General features: G+C 46.9%; 1 long non-coding RNA gene across 1 annotated transcript; it reads right to left on the reverse strand.

Annotated features, from left to right (window-relative positions):
* Positions 1-13,320: 13,320 nt before the first annotated feature.
* LOC308055903 lies at positions 13,321-17,546 on the reverse strand. The gene is made up of 2 exons (XR_013924636.1): positions 15,902-17,546; positions 13,321-15,853 (listed from the first exon to the last, which is right to left on the reverse strand). It is a non-coding gene; the product is annotated as an uncharacterized lncRNA (long non-coding RNA).
* Positions 17,547-21,283: the final 3,737 nt, after the last annotated feature.

Genomic DNA, 21,283 nt, shown 5'->3' on the forward strand with positions numbered 1-21,283 from the left:
AATATTCCCCACAGCCTTGCTGACCAAGGGATATTGTTTTACCTGAACTAGGCAGGCCTCCTGTTTATCATTTTTACTGTAACAGGGAAAGCATTTTTCCCTTTACTTGGAATTTACTTTCAGATATACTTGGTTAAAGATTTCTTTTACTTCAGGGAAGTCTTCTCTTCCACTTTTCTGTTGAATTAAAGATAAGCTCAACATTTTAGTTAATTGATCATTTTTAACTTTTGGTTTCATTTCCCCTTCTTTAAACGTCTAGATGTTCTAATAAATCTCTTCCCAACAAAGATTTTGGTGAATTTGGCATTCTTATTTGTTTTCTTAGTTTGTACTTTAAAGGTTTCAGTATATTTTCCTGGCAGCCAGCAGCTCCCACAACTGTAACAAATTCTTTTCACTGAAGTTTAACACCAAATAAGTTGGTTTTGTATTCACCAACTTTTCTACATCACGATTACCTTAGTAAAAATCAACTCGAACCTTTATCCAGTCCTATTCACAACTAACTTTCAAACATCTAAATTTCCTCATCAGAGATTCACCTTTACTCTCCTCAGACCCGCTGCCTGCCCTAGAGGGGCCGTTACCGGTCCTGTTGTGCTGCAAATGCTGCAGCAATCGGGGTGACATTGTCAGGTCCTTCTGCTCAATCGTCAGCAACAGCAACCCCCTCCTCCCCACCATCAGGAGGATTCGGGGCAGGAGATGCTCTTCCTGCTCTGCAGGTTACACAAGCCTGCCTCTGCAGCAGCACTTCTGTTTTAACTCTTTCTTACCCTGAATGCACATCTGCTACTTGTTGCTTTAAGTCTGTGTTATTACATATCAGCCTTCGCAGGCAAACAGCAAACACCCTGCCATGTGTCCAGCATGCACCTTCGAGGGGGTATGGGGCTTTGTACAAACTCACCCCAATACTTTAACACTTTCACAGGGTCTTTGACTCTCCACACCCCGCTTTAGGTCTTACATAGGTTAGTGCAAGTTTTTATCTTACAACGTGCTTCATTCTGGTTGCTCCACAGAAGGAACCACAACCTCCCCTCTGATCCTTTTGCATTGCTAATATTAAGGGATCTTGTGGAGCTAGGTTAATACCACATTCTTTTGCTACTCTGGGTGATTCCTCAGAGTGAAAAACATACCAGCATACATTACTTCATCCCATTTTTCCTCTCGCCTTAAAAATAACATTAATTTTAGCAAAACATTATAATTCAGTGTGCCGTTTAAGGGCCATTTTCTCTGTCCCCTAACTTATACAGGGGCCACCACTGATTGCAGTACTTAGCCAAAGTTCTCTTATTCACGCTTCCCCCAGCTGCCCCCCCATTTCCTTCCAGTGACCTTTCTTACTATTATCTCAATTGCTATCCCAGCCACAGAGACTCTAATTTCACTTATAGCTCTCTCTCTTATCCCAAGGCGTCCAAACCTTACAGTCAGGGCATTCAATTTCTTGTCGCCACCATACATATAATAATTCTTTACACCATATACACTTTAAAACATACAGAGGTTCACATTCACCCCTTGGATGTTCAAGACAATAACCACATACCAACATTTGTAATATACTGAATACAGAAATGTTCTCACATTTCCAGCATAAATGAGTATAACAATTATTAATAACCTTGTAATTATTAATTAAAAGGCCACTTTTCTCCACATTCCAACTTATAAAGCGGCCACCATTTTACAATATTTTATCAATGTTTTCCTATTCACATTTCCACCAGCGGATCCTCCAATATCCCTCCAGTGACTCAAAACACATCCTAACGGGCTTTTCTTTAAAATCCCACCACTCTGTTTTCTTCCCATTTTTCCAGCTTACACTCACAGAACACACTTATCACTTACAGAATTACTACTTACAAAATGCAACACACAGGTATCTTTCTACAGCAACACCAAGAGCTCACTATTATTATAAAAAATATAGCCAAAATCACAGTAACAATTAGGGTACTGCTTCTCTAATCCCCTGAATTACTATAGTTCTCAGGTCCTGCATATGAGTTCTATGCACCGGATCCTGATTATCCCAATTAGGTCTTTGGAGTGGCCATTTAATATCTGCTTGGGGTCCCTGGGTTTCCTCGGTAGTAAATAATTGACAAAGGATAGATTGCATCTTATCCCAAGTATAAAGGTTTGGTCCCAGAAATTGATCTAATCTTTCTGCCACTCCGAGTGGGTCCTCAATTAAGTTTCCCATCTCGGTCCTTTTAAAATCTCGTAGGTCAGCCGAATTTAGAGGCACAGAAATATATCCGATCACAGGTTGAGGTCCCCCCCCATGGGCTTTTCTCTTAGGGGGTACATCTGAGCTGCCCCTTTTTGACTTCTAGTTACGCGTCTAGGAAGAGGGGGAGACCCTTGTTCCGACTCTGGTGGGGGAATGGGCGCTCTGGGGACCTCTGCAGGAGCAGGAGGAGAAATGTAAGGAGGGGGGGTTAGAAGGGTTTCGTCTAACTCTCCCTTCTTTTTCTTTTGTTTAGTTTTTTTTTTATTTTATTCAGCGGGTAAAGTCTAGCTCCCGGTTTTTTAGCCACACCTCCACATATTGACTCTCCTCCGGGTTAAGGGTTTTTTTTATTATTAACCCAGAGGTTTAATTGCTGTCTTACCCAATCTTCTTCTGACCCATAGACTGGCCAAAAGACATTTTTAGAAATCCTCTTCCCTCCCCATATCTTAGTACAATATTCTATCACTTTCTGCTTATCTTTCCCTAGGGTTCCAGGGAAATATCTCCAATTGTCCAAGATATATGCCAGAGGGGTATTCTTAGGTACAGTGGGTACCCTTCCCATGGGAGTCGAAGGCTTGCTGCCCTTCGCCCCCATCTTCTGGAATATCCACAAACATACACTCACTCGCTCCCCTTGTTCCTGGCCCAGTCCCTCGCGGGAGATGGGAGACGCAGTACTTAAGAGTCTGCACTCGCTTGGTTCAGTATATCGAACCTCTCACTCGTTATATTCCAGGAAACCCAATCCCGCCCGAACGGCAAAACCCACGAACAAATTCGCAATATACTTACGCGTCCTGCGTCTTCGTCCGGACTCCCGTGCACAGAATTTTTATGGGATTTTACCGGTTTCTCCTTTGCTCATGATTCTAGAATTTAGGTTCGTCGGTAAGGTTGGAGTAAGCTGTTGGTCGCGGGGCCGCGAAATGTCGCGGGGCGCCTCCCCGGAGGACCAAAGCCCACCGTTCCTTATCCGAGTCACGGCACCAGAAATTGTTATAAATTGAGACCGCAACGGATCATAATCCAATTAAAATTTTATTAATTATAGCAAGTAGAATATGAGCAAAGACAGCGCTGGACGGCAGGGGAGTCTGCGCTCCGCCAACTGCCGCCCTGAGCAGTTTAAACAGTCCTTTTTTATACTTTTTACTTTCGTGTTTATGAAGTAGTGGAGGTGTTAACCCCTTACTCATATATCTTTATATGGGGTTGTCTGTCTTGTTTCTGTCTGGCGGTTATCTTCTCTTTTACAAGCAGCATCCTGGATGTAGTGGAGGTGTTAACCCCTTACTCCTATATCTTTATATGGGGTCGTCTGTCTTGTTTCTGTCTGGCGGTTATCTTCTCTTTTACAAGCAGCATCCTGGACATCTGGCGGTTATCTTGTTTTTCACAAGAGGCATCCTGGATATCTGGCGCCTAGTCTTTACATTATGCTTAACATAAATCTTAATAAACAATATCCTAGTCCATAGTTTCTTACACTTAAGGAATTAAAACAGATGAGTCGGCCAAACGAAAAATTTAAACATACTTACTTTAACAATGCCAAGGTGTTATTACTAAAGTGCAAGCACTTTGACAACAGGTATCTTAGGAGTGCTGTGCAAAGTGACACAGAAAAGCCTCAAGAAAAATCTACTAGAGTTTGGGTTAATACACTAAATCCCAGCACAATGGTTCAAGGGTAAGGGCACTTTAAAACAGAGTATGTCCTGAATCAGGTTAGGAAGAAGACAAAGAACATATCCTGCTGGGAAGATCGTTAATGATTAGGAAAACTCGACCAGGCTACTATAAATTTGTCCCGGGTTAGAAAAGGCCAAGAATCTTTCAAAGGACACTACAAAAAAATAACATTTAAGACAAAAGGCAGTGTAAGACCAAATGGAATTAAAAGGAGTCCTAGAAAGTAAATCTTTCAGTAATAAGCAAGCAAGGCTACTAACAATCTAGGGCATAGAAAAGGTTAGCTCAGAACCAGGATGCACAGCAGACAGGAGAGCAAATTAGTTCTGTCTTACCAAAATGTAAATGGAGGGGGGGGGGGGGGGGGGGAATTCAGTACTTAGTGTTTCTCTTTATTTTTCCTGCATCTAATTTTTAACTGTTAAGAGAAATAACACAAAAGCTTTATTTTTGCTAATGCCAGGCAACCAGAATCTGGAATTTAAATCAATCCTTTACACACTACCATCAGGGGATCATTTCTACCAGATCCAACAAGGATACAAGGGATAGGACAAGAGGAAACAGCTTCAGGTTGCCCCAGGGGAGGTTTAGATTGGACATTAGGAAAAAATTCTTCACTGAAAGGGTTGTCAAGGACTGGAAACAGCTGCCCAGGGAAATTTCAGGGTGGCCTCACCATCCCTGGAGGCATTTCAAAGATGTGTAGATGTGGTGCTCAGGGACACAGTTTAGTGATGGACTTGGCAGTGTTAGGTTAATGGCTGGACTCAATGATCTTAAAGGACTTTTCCAACCTAAATGATTCTATGATTCCATGCTGTTCAAAACGACCTACAGTCTTCCTTCAAAAAAGAGGGGGTATACTGCTGTTTCAATTGTACTGGTTATCCGGTAATCCAGCCTCACAGCACTCTTTAAATTAAAGTTTACAAGCACCGAGATATTCCCCAGTGACTGCACTTTAGCTAGTTTGATATTAAGCTATACATTTTTCTTAACGTGATTAGCAGCATATCTCAAGCTATGTTTGAACATATTCTTAGGTGAATGGGAGATACTACCAGCTTTTCATTAGACAGAACACATGAGTATTTTAAAAAGCCAAACTCTTAACAGAATACACAGCACAAGCATGTGTTTCTGCCAAGATATTTTCTATTAAGCAAATCAAATGCATATGTTCGTTCTCTCCCTCTTCTGTCCATACTTAAAATCCAGGCAAATTTGCAGAACAGCGCCAAGAGCAAGGTGTTAGAACTTACAGAGAAGTCCCACAACTGCTCTCGCTCACGCAAAGTTACGTGCTTACCTTTGCACTCCCATTTGTTACACAACACACTTTGGTGCCCGGGAATTTGATTGATTTAGATTCGCCCTGACAGAAGGAAGCCTTTTTTTTTAACCGTTTGACCTTGTTTCACTTCTAACTGGAAGATCAGTCCTGCCAGGAAGGAGAGGTGAAACCTCACGACAGCTAGAGGGTGAATAATCTCTCTTCAAACTCTAAAACTCTGCGTATGAAGTTTCCTTTACAATTTGTACTCCACCGGGCTATTAAAGATGTACGAAAAGCACGGCAAGAAATCAAGCCGCCCGTCAGTACAGAAGGTGCCAGCAGCTCCTCCTCGTTTCGCGAAAATCCAGCCCTCACACTGAGGCTGCGGGACCAAATCCTGTGCCGCTGGAAGCGGCAGCGAGCCCTGGCCCCGGGGAAGGGCAGCTCAGCACCCTGCAAGGACGAGGCGCATCGCTCCGCTCCCCGCCACCCCGGGATGCCACACAGCCCCGACGCCGGGCAGCGGCGGCAGCACGGGCTCGCTGACGGTAACGGCGACCCTCCTGCCTCCCCCGAACGCGTAACGAGAGGCGAAAGCACCGTCCGGGCCGGCGGGCAAAGCACCTGGAGCCGCATCTCCCACCCCGGCAGGCCCGCCACCCGCCGCGCCGCCACCCCCCTCGCACCCAGACGGGGGGCGAGCCCCGGGAAGGGACATGTCGCACCGGGACGTCGCGCAGCCCCTCCGAGCGCCGAGCCCGGCCGGGGCTGGCAGCGACCGTCTCCTCGGGACCTGATGCTGCCGTCGAACGGCCGGATCCCATCGCCCGCCGTGCAACGGATCGAGCACCCGCACGGCCGAGGGACCAGGCACGCGTCTCTGCGGGGATGGGAGCTGGGGGGCAAACCCACAAAGCTAGCACAGCTCGTCGCGACAGGAAAATACTTTATACACCTGGAAAAACCGTTTACGATGACCTTTAGTCACACTTAATCCTCACTGGGTCTTACGAGCCTCGTCCCCATTTAAAGGCACAGCGGTCTTTAGTTTCACTCAAGTGTTCATGCACGGTTCAAGTCATTTCTGTTTGGTCCCATTAACCAACTGGTTCTCCTTGAGCTTACCTTATGCCCCAGCTTGACCCATGGCGTCTGTTCCCCCTCCCGAGGCCGTGTGCTGCCAAGCGCCTGCAACACGCTCTGTCCTCCGGACCCTCTCCCGTGCTTCGCTGCAGACACATCTTTTCTCTACGTCGCCACTTAAGGCGCAGAGCTGCCTTCTGCTGACCACCGATGTGCAAGCCGTCGGTCCGCAGCGCCTCCCGGGGCGCCGGGGGCTGCCTGCGGCGCGGCGCGGCGCGGGGCCGGGGGCGGCTCTGCGGGGGCTGCCTGCGGCTGAGGCGGAGCCGCGAGTGCGGAGCCGCAGCGCAGCCCCCGGGCTCGCCCCCTGCGGAGGGCTGCCCGCTCCCTTCCCTGCGCGCTCCCCGGCGCTCGCCGCCTCGCTCCGGCCTCTCCCGGAAAAGGGGTCCGGTCTCCGGCTGGCAAACGCCTGCCCCGAGCCGGGCACGGCCAGCGCCGCCGTCGCAGGAGCGTGCCGGGGCGAGGGGCGGCGGCGAAACGTCTCGAACCTCGGCAGCGACAGCCCCGACCGCGCGGAGACCCGGCAGCGAGCCCGGGCCCCCCGCGGGAGGCGGCTCCGGCTGACCGGCACCTTCACGCCGCACTCGCGGCCTCTGCCGCGGCCGTTCCCGTCCTCCGCAACCGCTCGGGGGGCGCCCGTCACCCGCAGCTCCCCCGGCTCGCCCGCGCCGCTCCCGCAGCCGCCCCCGGGCAGGGCGGGGGGGGACGGCGGAGCCCTCCCCGGCTGCCGTGCGGGGTCTGCGGCCCGGGCACAGCGGCCCCGCCGGCGCACCCCGCAGCGAGCGCACCGCGGCGCGGGGGGGCGGGGGGCGGCCACCGGGTTCCAGCCGCCGGCTGTCCCCGAGGGAGGGGCGGGCGGGGTCGCTCCAGCCCGCGGCACCGCCTGCCGGACCGCCCGCCGGCCGGGAGGGGTGTCCCCCCGCCCCGGGTGGCCCCCCGCCCCCCGAGCCGCCCCCCTCTCGCAGCCCGGGCTGCTGCCGAGCTCCTCTGCCGAGAGCCCGAGGGAGATCGCTGCCCCCCGGGCCCCGCTGCCCACCCGGGGCTGGAAAAGCGCAGCCCCCTGCAGCGTGCTTACAGGCACCGGGGGCTGGGGGCTGCCTCTGCCTGCCTGTGCGGGTATGCACACCGCATAACCTAGCGCTGACCCGAACTGCATGCACACGTGTGTGCGGTGGGCATGCCCGCTCGGCACGCGTGTGCCCACTGGAACACGCTTCCTTGGCCGCAGCCGGGGCGGGGGCTGCAGCAGCCTCCCCTCTCTCCTGGGCTGGTACTGTAATAAGTAACTAAAGGTAATTTGCTGATCGACCAAGGCAAGCAAGAGGAACGAACCCGTTGTGGTGGTCTTAAGAACTTCCTGTTTAACAAGAATAGACATGTCCACAATGTGATCTTGCTACACCAAACATGGGAGCGTCCTGTCTGGCAAGAAACCACGATAACAGAAGCAGCAGAGGGGCTACTGAAGGTGTCAGAAGCGACCTCGGGGAAGATAAAAAGAGCTGCTCAGCTTGCTTGAATTTGCGCGCCGTTGGTGGAGCAGGAGACTCCCCGGCCGCCCAGCGCTGTTTTGCTTACTTGTCGCTTGCTTTAAATAAATCACGTTTTCTAATTGGCCAGTCTCTGGCATTTCATTGGACAGGTAAACTCTAACAATACCTCTGGCACGACCGATTTCCCTCCAACAACGAACAACAGTAATGCTGGGGAGAGGCAAAACAGTTCACCGACTTACACCCAAGCTGGTATTTCTCCTGCAAATGCCTGCTCTGTTTCAATCATGATTTCATGTCATCATACCTCAAAAGCATTATTCTCTGGAAGCCAAATCACGACCAAACACATGCAAAAACTACGCTGGCCTTAACGCCGAGCAGCTCTGCCTGCCGGTAGGCAAGCTGTAGCGCTCAGGGCTGTGCCCCCCCGACCCCAGACAGCGCGGTGCCCCCCGAAAGCCGGGCTGCAGGCAGGAGCCGCCCCGGGGCCGGCAGCCACCGGCAGGCGGGCAGGAGCCTCCCTGCCTGCAGAGAGGGGCTGGGGCTCGCCCGCTCAGCGCCTCGGGGGGCAGCCAGGGCAGGGGGAGCTGAGCCCCACCGGCCTGTGAATACGGAGCCTCTGGCAGGGGCCTGCGAGCTGCTGGAAGAAAACGGGCTGCTGAAGGGGTAAGGCTCAAGGACACCGGGGTACAATCACTGTGGTAGGGGGAGATCCCGACCTCCTACTCAAATGGCCCCCCGAAGAGAGTGAACCCCCCCGCCCGGGGAGCATGGGGAGGAAATTTAAAATGAACTCTACCTTTAAACTGCAGCGAGAAGGCAACTAACCGATAAGTAGCTCGTAGGTGTAGGCTTTGGACAGAACTAACCAACTTCACTGTGTAAATATGTATCGTGAGTAAAACTACGTGTGCAAGTTAGGAGGAGCGACCCCCCTTGCACCCGGCACCGCAATAAACACCCCGCTTTATAACTTACCCCGAGTTACAGAGTTTAATTCCGCACGTCAGACGGAATAAGCAGCCTTTTCACTAAGCAATTAGTTCTTCACCTACCATTTCCCCAGCTGTTCCCTCACCTGAATATGCTCAAGTATGGACCTGCAGTAAATATCCAGTTTTCAGGCAGATGCAGTTGACCAGAAAAGCTGGTCATTCAGCCTGTGCTGTGCGCAGGGGAGGTGTCACAGCTCTCCTGCATCCACATCTAAGTCTTATCTTCTAAGCAAAATTGTGGTGTCCGTGTTACATGATGGGGGTGATGGCGCATATCAAATTGCATGGTAGGAAGCTGCCTGCATTTTTCTGTTTGTGACCTGAGTGAACAGTGACAGAAGAAGTCTGGCAAGCGTACCTTCATGGAAGCAGAGTAGGAGGAACAACCATTTGCTACAGCACGTGCTGGAGCTGCCTGGCTGGAGAGCTGCTTTGCTGGGAATAGCCAGAGGGTCTTGGCAGAAAGTGAGCTGAGAATGAGCCAGCAGGGTGCCCTGCCGGCTGAGAAGGTTAACGGTGTCCTGGGCTGTATGAAGAGCAGCATAGCCAGGGGACTGAGGAAGGGGATTGTACGCTGCTACCTGGCAGTCCCTGGGTTGTGTCCAGCTCCCTGGGTATAATTTTGAGCCCCCAGTGCAAGAGAGAGTGGTCTTTCATCCGTGAGCGAGTTCAGTGGAGGGCCATCAAACTTTGCCAGGAGCAGGACTACTTGCCTTTTGGGGAGAGACTGGGGGAACTAGATAGAAGAGACCCCTCTAGCAGCTCCAGGTTCCCAATATCTTATTCCCCAGGTTCGTCCTAATAGCCATCCGTGGTCATTAGGCTGCAGGATTTCTAGTACATAACAAGCTTACAGTTGCCAAGATGGGGGTCCTCTACGTGTCTATCCCAGCTAGGAGCTGGCGGATTGCATCCTCCGGGTCCCCATGTTATATTTAAGAATCTATTTTTAATGGCTACGTCCCAGTCTGAAGCTATGGTTTCACATCCCCGATATGCACAGTAATAGTGATTAGGGAAATTGCAATAGCTTTTCCCTGGATTCGAACTGGGGCAGAGATAAAAAGGTTTTATTGCTCTTTCTCGTCGACCGGGTGGGTCTAGTTCATAAAAGACTAAATCTTCCAATTTAACTTGGAATTTTGGGGATCCGGCTGTCACGTTATACCGAACTTCTATTGAATCTTCCCATCAACCTAAGGTCCAATTGAAGGGTAATGCTCATTTTTTTGTTTTTTTTTTAAAGTCATGGTAATCAATACCATTAATAGGATACTAGCTTTCATTTCCCCACTGTTCAGTACCTCTCTGCCTTCCTCGTCTACTCTTTTGCAGAGAGCAACGGGATATCAATATCTTCTCGGCAGCAGCAGGTAGTCTTGAGGGAAATTTTGCTGTTATCCTGTCAATAATTTCCAAGGTCTAAAGAGTTAGTTATCTCTTAAATATATTTCCACCTGTTTGGTTGTTGTGTCCGTTTCCAGGCGAATCTTATAGTACACTTCTTAAAACTCTGTACCAGTCTGTTTCATGTACTTCCCAAAGTTCAGGTACTGACAGTTCCCATCCACAAAATAATTTACGAATTTCCACTTGATCCTCTGGTCCCCTGGTACGTATCGAATCATTGTGACATTTCATACAGTAAGGTTGTCTCTTAAATGAAACACAGGACCAATCTCTATTACAATTTAGACATCGGCAAACAACCTAACATAAATATCTGGAAGTGGGGTGTTTTAAGCAGGGTATTCCCCGGAGATCTCCTATTCTGGGTGATTTGGGTATCTCCGTCTCTGTGTTGTTTTGCAGTCAGCCAGCAACGGTGAGACAGATAGCGATGTCCCAATAACGTCCTTCACACCGCCCCGTGGCTCAACATTGCTGCTCCGTGGGTGGCATAGATAGAGAGAGAGAAAAGATTCTGCCAACTATACAAACCAGGTTAACAATCTTTATCTAAGCATTAAACCCATTTACCATTATCAATAAACAATAACAGGCAATAACTACAAATGACTAACAAGAACTATAAATCCCTAACAAACGTTAGCTAACAACTCAAAACTCAAACATGTCATAAGCTAATTTCAAAACATTATCATAACAGGATGACATAACAAAGCACAATAAAACATTTCTTAGCATATATAAGGTTTGTTTGTGGGGGTTAAGAATCAAGAGCCAAGAGGTGGGCATTTAAAGGGGTAAATTTTCATGCCCCTTTAAGGTTAGGCTGCGCATGCATTTTCATTGTGCAGTTTTGGTCAGGGCGTTAGCCTGAATCTTGACCAGGAGGGTCACGGACCAATTTGTTTGTCTCACCACAAACAATCCTTATCATTTTGGAAAAGATGGGAGCAGGAGACGACACAGTCTGTACGGTTTTGCTGTTCAGCCTTTGTCCCATCGTGACTACAGTAACCATCAGTATGTGCTTTTGTGAGTGTTTTTGGTCACGCCGGTACAGAAGAGTGCGATCTCTTCCTCGCAATCCGCCCCGAGAAGTGGAACCCATGGGATACCAAAGCAGAGTGCGAGAGACTGTTATATAAACAAAAGAAAACTGTTGACCTCCAGCAGTTACCATGTGACTTGTTATTTGTTTCTGTTCATTTTCGTTACCTCATGAAGAAAAATACCAAGGACCAGAGACAGACTATCGTGGAGGGAACAGATGGAGTTACCACCCTGACATTATTCAGGACCGTGCTGGACTCACGAGTGAAGAAGCCTGTTTTCCACCTCACATGAGACTTTGCTGGACTGTTATTCTGTTATTCAACTTCTAGTTCATGTTTGTTAAGAAATTGTTATTTGTTGTTTACTGGTTGTCAAATGATTCATTGAATTTACTTTACATCTAACACACGGTTTTCAAAATAAATCAAAAGGGTTGGGTAATACATATAATAATAACCTACAAAAACAAAACCTAAAAACAACACTTATAACTATACATTCCACTTAAGTAATAAATGAACTATAAATACTATAGTTTCTTTAAGCATTTTATATATATATATATATATATATATATACATATATGCGTCACTACCATGGCTAGACTACAGGGATTTTGCATGCGCGGTCTTTCCAGATTGTTCCAGTACATTCTGTGGGGTTTAAAATTGCGCATGCGCATGTTCAAAGGCATACACGATAAAAGATGGCTGCTGAGTGTCCAGATGAAGTCTTGGACCCATTTCCCGAGCTTACCACTCCGGTAAGTTTGTTAATGGTAACATTTATGGCACTATGGCCAAATGACAGGTCCTTGCTTTCAATGCAATGTTTTCTCACCATCAGACCGCCACGTCACCTGCCAGGGAGGAAGGGTCTGGAGTGCGCATTTCCCCCTCTGAACATCCCGTAAGGTGAGTGTTTTTTAAACGTCTAACCTGTATGGTTCATTATAAAGGGGAATCAAACCCCCCCCCCTTTTTTTTTTTCCTCGTTGTTTAGGCAGAGGGTGTGTTTTTCTGCTGTCACACGTCAAGAACTTATGGCGGAGGTGGAAAAGTATAAAAGATGTTACCACATCCCCGTCTGTGCGTTCCTGATGGTTGTTTTCTCTGCTATTCTACTTGTATTCTTCATCAGCCTACATTGTTGTATGAATTGTTAATAGTTAATTATTCCCAGACTCCTGTTTGCTGTTAAATTGTTATTGTGTTAACTATATAATCTGTATTGTCGACTGTACATTTCGGCGTACTACTAGAATTTGTTTAATGCCATTGGGTGAAATCATAATAGCAAATTGCATGTTAGTTACAACGTGTTGAATTAATCTTATAAAACATGGAACAGCACATGGCAAAAACAATAAGGTGGCTAAACCACATAACAAAATAGGATTCGTTTTACCCAGGGGCTCCCGAGAAGCCAGGAAAACAAGTCAATATTCCAGTCTTTCCGAGTTTGGACGGAACATGGGCTAACTTCCCTGTCTCTGATGTGATTTGTTTAACTCCCTCACTATTGCCATCAATTTTCAAATAACAATTGGAAACATTTAATTTACCACAAACACTTCCTTCTTCGGCTAGCAGGTAATCCAGAATCATTAGAATAGTTTGGCTCCTGATCTGTACTTACAGTTTGGATTTTACCATCTGGTATTAAGGATAATTCCTCCTTTCCTACCTCCTCTGCTGCTGCAGAGTGTCATCTGCACATCCCATAACAAGTCACCGTCATGGTAAAACACACAGATTTACATTAGTAGAACTGCTACAGAGTGTATTTTATTTCAGTTTTTCTGCCAATATTCCCCATAGCCTTGCTGAGCAAGGGATATTGTTTTACCTGAACTAGGCAGACCTTCCCCTTATCATTTTTACTGTAACAGGTAAAGCATTTTTTCCTTACCTGGAATTTATTTCCAGATATGCCTGGTTAAAGATTTCTTTTCCACTTAAAGATTTTGGTGAATTTGGCATTCTTACTTGTTTTCTTAGTTTGTACTTTAAAGGTTTCAGGATGTTTTCCTGGTGGCCAGCAGCTCCCACAACTGTAACAAATTCTTTTCACTGAAGTTTAACACCAAATAAGTTGGTTTTGTATTCACCAACTTTTCTACATCACGATTACCTTAGTAAAAATCAACTCGAACCTTTATCCAGTCCTATTCACAACTGACTTTCAAACATCTAAATTTCCCCATCAGAGATTCACCTTTACTCTCCTCAGACCCGCTGCCTGCCCTAGAGGGGCCGTTACCGGTCCTGTTGTGCTGCAAATGCTGCAGCAATCGGGGTGACATTGTCAGGTCCTTCTGCTCAATCGTCAGCAACAGCAACCCCCTCCTCCTCACCATCAGGAGTATTCGGGGCAGGAGATGCTCTTCCTGCTCTGCAGGTTACACAAGCCTGCCTCTGCAGCAGCACTTCTGTTTTAACTCTTTCTTACCCTGAATGCACATCTGCTACTTGTTGCTCTAAGTCTGTGTTCTTACACATCAGCCTTCGCATGCAAACAGCAAACACCCTGCCATGTGTCCAGCATGCACCTTCGAGGGGGTATGGGGCTTTGTACAAACTCACCCCAATACTTTAACACTTTCACAGGGTCTTTGACTCTCCACACCCCGCTTTAGGTCTTACATAGGTTAGTGCAAGTTTTTATCTTACAACGTGCTTCATTCTGGTTGCTCCACAGAAGGAACCACAACCTGAGCTCTTCTCTCTCTTCCCACCCACCCCCCCAAAAAAAAAAAAAAATCAACAAGAACATCTTTCTAGTTTAGGTCTCAGTTTTTCCCTTACCCTTTTCTAGAGCCATAATCAAAGATCAGGTGGTGTTAATTCCACTTTTGTTCTCTATGAAGAAACAGCATAAGGTGTAAAATTGTGTTGTAATATAAGACTTCCTTCGAGTGGCCATCTTTCACCATCACCTAATGTATACAAAGGCCACCAATTCTGACAATATTTTAAATATATCTTTTTGTTCAAATTTCCACTGGGAATTCTGCCAAATTCTTTCCAATGCTTCAAAATACATCCCAGGGGTGTTTTGGTATTTATTTCTTGGCTCGGCCTGCCCCCCATCGTCCTAATAAGTCTGGCATTTTTCTACAATGTGTTAGTTATTCCTGGAGGTACCATACTTATCTCAGAACACACACCACAGTTCCAGACCTCTATTTAGCCTTATTTCTTGGTCTCATTATTTTTCTTATTATTATTATTATTGGGGTTTTTTTGGGAGGAGATAATATATCTTAGACACTTGCAACCTTTTGCTCGAGTGTACAGACAGCACCTACGACACTAAGGGCAGAGGCTAGTTCGTGCTTTTTCCAAAGATGTTAGTTCTAATGTTTTGTCCACAGTCTCCCGCTCTAATTTCTAATGATGCATTCCAACACTTCATAAATTGATTTTTCAATCGCTCCGTCCGTCTCTGGCCGGCCCCTCGCGGGGAACACGGACACACAGATCGGGACTCCCCACTCGCTTTGCAGTGACACCGCGTCTCTCACACACGTCACACTCTCTGGGCAGCCCTCAGTCACACAGGCAGTATGTTACACGGTACCGTGCACTTACATACAACTCTAGGAACGCTGACAGTTCACGTTATCACACAAAGTACGCATTTCAATGAACAATTGCCAAAAAACAGATTCTCATTTTTTTCTGGCCTTAAGCAGAGTGTTAAGTTTTCAGCTATTTGCCTAGAATTACCAGAATATTTTTTTTTTTCAACATACATTTCATAACTCCAATTTTGAACATGTAACAAGACAATACATAGAACAAACAAGACACAGAGCGCTCTTTCAGTTGTTATATTCTAGGAATTCCTCAAATCTTCAGACAACCTAAAGAGAGTTTTTAGCTTCCCAAATCTTAAGATAATCAAATAGGGCTATTACCCTTCTCAGAAGGCGTCCCTTCTTCTCAACCCTGCAAGACGGCGCCCCGTCTTTTGTCTTATGGGGTAAAAACAAATCTTAAGACAATCAAATATTCAAAACAAAGAATAAATAGAAATACCTTTTATGTTGTGCAGAAGTCCTTGTCCACCTGTGTGAGAAGCCGAGAGGCAGGGGAGTCTTGCCGACAGAAGATGCAGTGGGGGGCCCTGAGGGTCCCCAGGCCCCTGGATTCCAGCACTGGTGGAGAGTTCTCCTGGCTGGCTCGCCAAATCGATGCCAAAACAGCACAGAGTAACTGCTCAGAGACAAATTTTGTCTTTAAGCAGCAACTCCCACCATATACTCACTAATTCTTTACACTATATGCGCTTTAAAACATATAGAGGTTTACACTCACCCCTCGGATGTTCAAGACAATAACCACATGTCAACATTCATAATATACCTAATACAGAAATGTTCTCACATTTCCAGCATAAAACGAGTATAACAATTATTATTAGTAACCCTATAATTATTAATCCTATATACACAGATTGACTTCAAATCATCAAACGTGTCAGTCTTCCAACCAAAACAGCATTAGAGTTCCGATATTACCTCAATATCAGAACAAATACCAGAACAGAATCAGAGTTCCGATATTACCTTAATACCGGAACGAATACCAGAACAGAATCAGATGCATACCTGCGGTGCTAGCTACCCGGCATACGCCGTCCTGCATAAGCATACAATGATCTTATGTCTTACGGACAGCTTTACAGATGGACCGGTCCCAGAACAGAAATATCCGAAACAGTACTGTTCAAAATATAATATTAATATAATATTTACAATTAATATAATATTTGAATAAAGATAGTACCTTTGCTCCGCAAGATGGAGTCCTTGTCTGCTCCTGCGGTGATCCAGATGAGACGAGGAGCCCCTCCGGGAAAATCCCCGGGGGTACCCTAGGGAGTCCCCGCTCGCTCTCAATGGGTCCCGCAGCCGAGCAGAGGAGGTCCCATCTGGGTCGCCAAATTGATTTAAAGAGTCAGTCACCAATATTCGAGTGAGCGGAGGAGGTTATCTTTATTCACCAGCGCTGGGTGCATGGGGGATCCCTCCACCAAAGTCATGCACACCGAGGGGATTCTTCAGTCCCCTCTTTATACAAGCAACTCAGACCTATTCATTAACTTTCCAGGAAATCGTTCACATATTCATTACAATGCCAGGAACTCATTTACACATCTCACTGAACTAGTGACCATGATTTAAGTCCTTGTCTTTGCCACCTTTCATAAACAACAGGAACTTAGGACCAGATAGCCTTTTTAAAGATGACAAATCCAAGGACTTCGCAATTAGTACATCCCTCATGTTAGCAATAAGGGTCCTTGCATGTTTCCCAACTTTTAGATAAACATAAGTACATCATCCTATAGATAAGTGGTGCATCATTCATCATTCAAGAGCATGAGGAGGGGAAAGGTATTCAGCTGTTTTAAGGTTTCTATTCTACAGCACCTTATCTTCTCACTGCCTGTCACCTAGCACCCACAGCAAATAAGCAGGTGACCCGCAGAAGGCACCTTCCTTCAGTTTACAAACCCTGACCCATTCCTTGGGCAGATCGAGCATGAATGAGTGTCCCTGAGTCCCAGAGCAGCTGCATTATAGAGCCTTCACTGCAATGCTTGCAAGGAAAGGAGCACCTCTCAATTCTTACTGCACTGTTTTACCATAACTAGTTGCCCCCAGCACCAAATCTTGTGCGTTTCTACTTGAAAAGCAGTTTAGAAAGCCCTAAATGATGACAAAGTTTCTTTCTAATTTTTTGCTCCCAAGCAAACAAAGTGTTTTGTTTGTCTTGCAATAAAATGTTTTTGATTCATATCCCAAAACTGTCAGGGCTTGGTGAATCCAAAATGGATTTCTTCCAGGATACACAATGAAAAGATTGAGTTGTTCTCACTGCTCTGGTCTCCAGGAGGAGCAAAGAAAAGACCGAACTTGCTCCATACAGGAAATCGGGCCCAGCTGTAATAATGATGAGGGAGAAACGGAGCGGCACTTTCCTAAGAGCTATTCTTGGGCTAAATTCTAATATATTTTGCAAATGCTGGGAAAGTAGTACCCCTGAAAGCCAGAAGGTCAGTCTTTCTGATGAGTGCTGGCTTCTTACCACTGTGCCACCACCGGGCACAAACAATACATATCTTTCTCCTAAACTAACTCTCAGAGGCAGCTGTGGAAATAAACCATTGTCAGCCCAGCCTGAGATGAGCACTTGAAATGTTATCCCAAATTACGGTTTAGGAGGCAATGGTGGGAAGCCCAAGTGACTTGGAACTAGTGCAACCAGTTCTGCCTCTTACACAAGAGGTCATCAGCATTTGAACAAGGTAGTGACATGGCGCTTCACAGGCAGAAACCTTGCTTTGAAGAATACACAAAAGCACACACATCTCTCAGTTATTTGAATGGGGGAAAAGGTTTCTCTTGTCCATCCCAGATTTTCCAGGGCACCGCTATGTGTGTTTACTTGTCTGGAAGATGTGCCTTGTATACCCACCCAAAAGTAACTCACACTCCGGTGTGGAGACAAACATACACACGGGTTACTGGTGACAGGTCTTTCCCAGTGTTGGTAGACACAAACTGTTGGGATGCTGTCAGGTACTGCAGTGCTGTCCCTGCTTGCCGCAACTGAGAGACGGGACACAGCTTGATGCAAGCAAATGTCACTTTAATTAGCCGAATATCATGATTATATGCACACAAGCAATTGTTACATCTAATTCTGATCGGTTCAAAAACTTGCTTATTCAATAACTATGTGGCAACTCCTGCGAGGATCTCACACTAGCTATTTAGCAGTTCAGCAATAAAGACAACAATGTCTGCAGCTCTTGCACCACGTCTTTGAGCAAGCTGACAAACCGACCGCCTTATTCCTTGTGACGTGCGGAATTAGACTCTATAACTCGAAAGTTATAAAGTAGGTATGTTTATTGCGCGCAGATGCACGGGGGATCGCTCCTCCACAAGCGTGCATACCCGAAGTGAGGAACCATCCCACATTTATACAATGAAACAAATGAATATTCAATTAGCGCCTATACATATTTGTTACCTAAACCCCGCTTCGTATGTTAATTAGCTTATCAGTCCGTTTCCTGGAATGTGGTGGTCTTGCAGGTTTGTAGGTGATTCATGTCCTTGTGACCATCCAATCTTCTCCAGCAAGGAGACTTAGCACTCCCTCCCTCTAGATAGCATTTGAATGTCTCTCATCTTCTCTCATTCTCTTTTAAATAGCTCCTTTTGTTAGAGAAAGAAGGGCAGGCGTCTCCCCGTCTCCCCTTTGTTAGAGGAAGAGGGGCAGGCGTCTCCTCAAAAACTGTAGTTGTCTCCTCAGAGCTGTGTGCCTATGTGATCAGACACCGCACCCATGACTAGTCACCATACCCACATTTCTGAGTAGACATATACAATCACAGTCGGTGTTAAGCGTCCCCATTTCACACTATTTCTCCATATCACTTGTATAGTCTCAACTTGATGATTAGTCCCTGTTTCTATACCCTTCAGAAATTTCTCAAGTCCCTTTCACCAGGGCTTGTGACCCACAAGCTCGAGCACATTCCTTTCAACTAACTGATTGTTACTTGTGGTCCTGCTTCCCAGGCCCCCTCCTGCACCTGCTCTCGTCCAGCGCATCTGTGTGGTTCCTCCATTCCCAGCTGATCTGCTTGCGCCCACATGCCAGGACCTGTCCAGAGCAGTTTTTCCCCTGTGATGGAAAGTGCAGCACAAGGCTGTGCCGCAAGTCTGGAAACCCCTCCGTGCCCCAGCAGAGTGTGGGACAGACTCCCACAGCACAGCGCCTTCCCTTACCTCCTCCCACCCTTGGGGTCTGCAGCTCAGAAACGATCCCTTCCCCTCACGTGCCCTGCAGCTCTGGAGTCCTCATTTGAAATTTCAGGGGCAGAACTTATGAGCGGGGCTCCAACAGTCCAGCTGCTTGGGCATGCGGGACTGGCAGAAAGGCATCAGTCCAGTGTCCAGGGCCTTGGTGCAGTTTGGTGCCTCACAGCACAAGGGTTGTATCGACATGATGAACATCCGACGTTAGGGGCAAACTCCACCTGCTCCTCTTCAGGAGAAGTTTAAAGTGGTTCCCAAAGTCAATAGGAGTCATGTGTGCATATCTGAGGGTCTTCACTAATCCATCTGCTAATTAAATAATAATTAAAAGCCATGCTGTCCACATGCACTGCAATCATTACTTTTCATAATTAGCTAAACGTGTAAGTCAGAGCCACTGCTTCAATTTTTTTTTTGTCCGCTGCCTCAGCCATCGCTTGCTTTGACTGCCTAGGCTCTTCACCAAGGCAGAAAATTGGTTTAGCTGCATTCAATGGGTCTGTGCTAAGTACCACTACATGCTGTGAACTCCTTGATGCCTATTTAACGACCCTTGCCTATTACAACTGAGAAAAAGAGATGATTTCAGGATGATGTTCAGCAGTGGTCTGGAACAGCAATTGAACAAATCCAACGAAACCCAAAGAAAATGGTCATGCCGCCTTAAGGTTGCTACAGCAGGTGCTTACAATTAGAAAGCACTCAAAGAAACCCTGGGTGTGGGCCAACACTGTTTACTACGTATTGACACGCTCTTTCTTCAGCTAAACACGTCTGTTGGACCACTTGCATTGGTGCTTTCCCCAGCTTTGGAGAGAGAACAGAAATGCTGTGAGCAAGACAAGAGAGCCACGGGCACAGGGAGGCTCCCACCTGTGTGCAAAACACTGGCCCTTGGGTTGCTTTTAAGACTCAGCCCAGTCCTCACTGCCTGGAGCACATTTTCCAACAGAATTCAACTCCAGTTCAGATAAAAGCCTATGTTTTGGGCATTATTTTGATGTGGTGTAAGGAGAGAGAGACACACACAGTAAAATTAGGCTATGGCTGGTTATCAGCCCAAAGAGGCTCCCTAGCACCAAAGTAGGGTTGGGTCCTCTGCTAAGCAGAGCAGAACTGCCAGTTGGACAACTCAAGCTCAAACTTCTCTGGAATAAGGCCCCACCTTTTTCCTGAATGAGTATTATTCCCTTGCCAAACTGCAGTTCTACTCAGACCTCAACATTCTGCCTGCAGGCTTCTCGGGAACAAACATAAGTATTATTTTTATAATGGGGAAAGTTTCTTTTTTCATGCTGCCCTAACTCAAAGCCAGCCAATGCAATTTTGCTCAAGCTTTCAAACAATAATGCCATCTCAGAAAATGTCTACAGATTGTATTTTTGAATGACTCCAAAACCTGGAAGCCTGTGTCTACGTTGCAGGAGAACAGACTGCCCAGTTACACGATTGCTTGAATGCTCCCAGATCATCCCATCACATGTAGACTCTCAACTTCAGCACTGAATTTAAAAGTGCAGCAGCTTTAGGCATCCCTGGAGGCCACAGTACAGGCAAGTACCTCAAGCAGAAATTCAGATCTTTGGTGCTGAAAACGGTCTCCTGGAAGTGCTCACCTGCCTCCATTCCCTAAAGATGGAGCCTAAAGCAACCATACTCCTAATGTAGGTACCACACCTAAGTGACTAAAGGGTAACTGTTGGGCTCACGCTGACTGTGCAGCTCACCACCCGGGGAAGCCGGGGGTCTCTTTGCCTGGGAGGGGTCCGTGTTACATGGCTCCCAGCAGCGAGCGGCAAGATACAGGTGTCTGGCACTGCACTGAGTGATGATGTGCACATATATATCTCCAGGGCGACCAGGCATGGCCAGAAGAAACTGACGCTCAGGCTGAACACAGGTAAACGAGCCCAGCGGTGGATCTGGAAAAAATCTACACCTAATCCTGCCCAAGCCTGAAGGTGCTTAAATTCCAGAAGTATATTCTTTTTCACCTGCAAGAGCCCCGGGTATCACTGCAAACCCCCAGCCGGCCTGATGGTGCAGGGGAGCTGGAAACACGAGGCACAGCTACGCCCGGCAGGACTTGGAGAGGACTCTGTTAAATAAAGT

This window comes from Falco punctatus (genome assembly GCF_963210335.1).
Source record: "Falco punctatus genome assembly, chromosome: 20".
Classification (NCBI taxonomy): Eukaryota; Metazoa; Chordata; class Aves; order Falconiformes; family Falconidae; genus Falco; species Falco punctatus.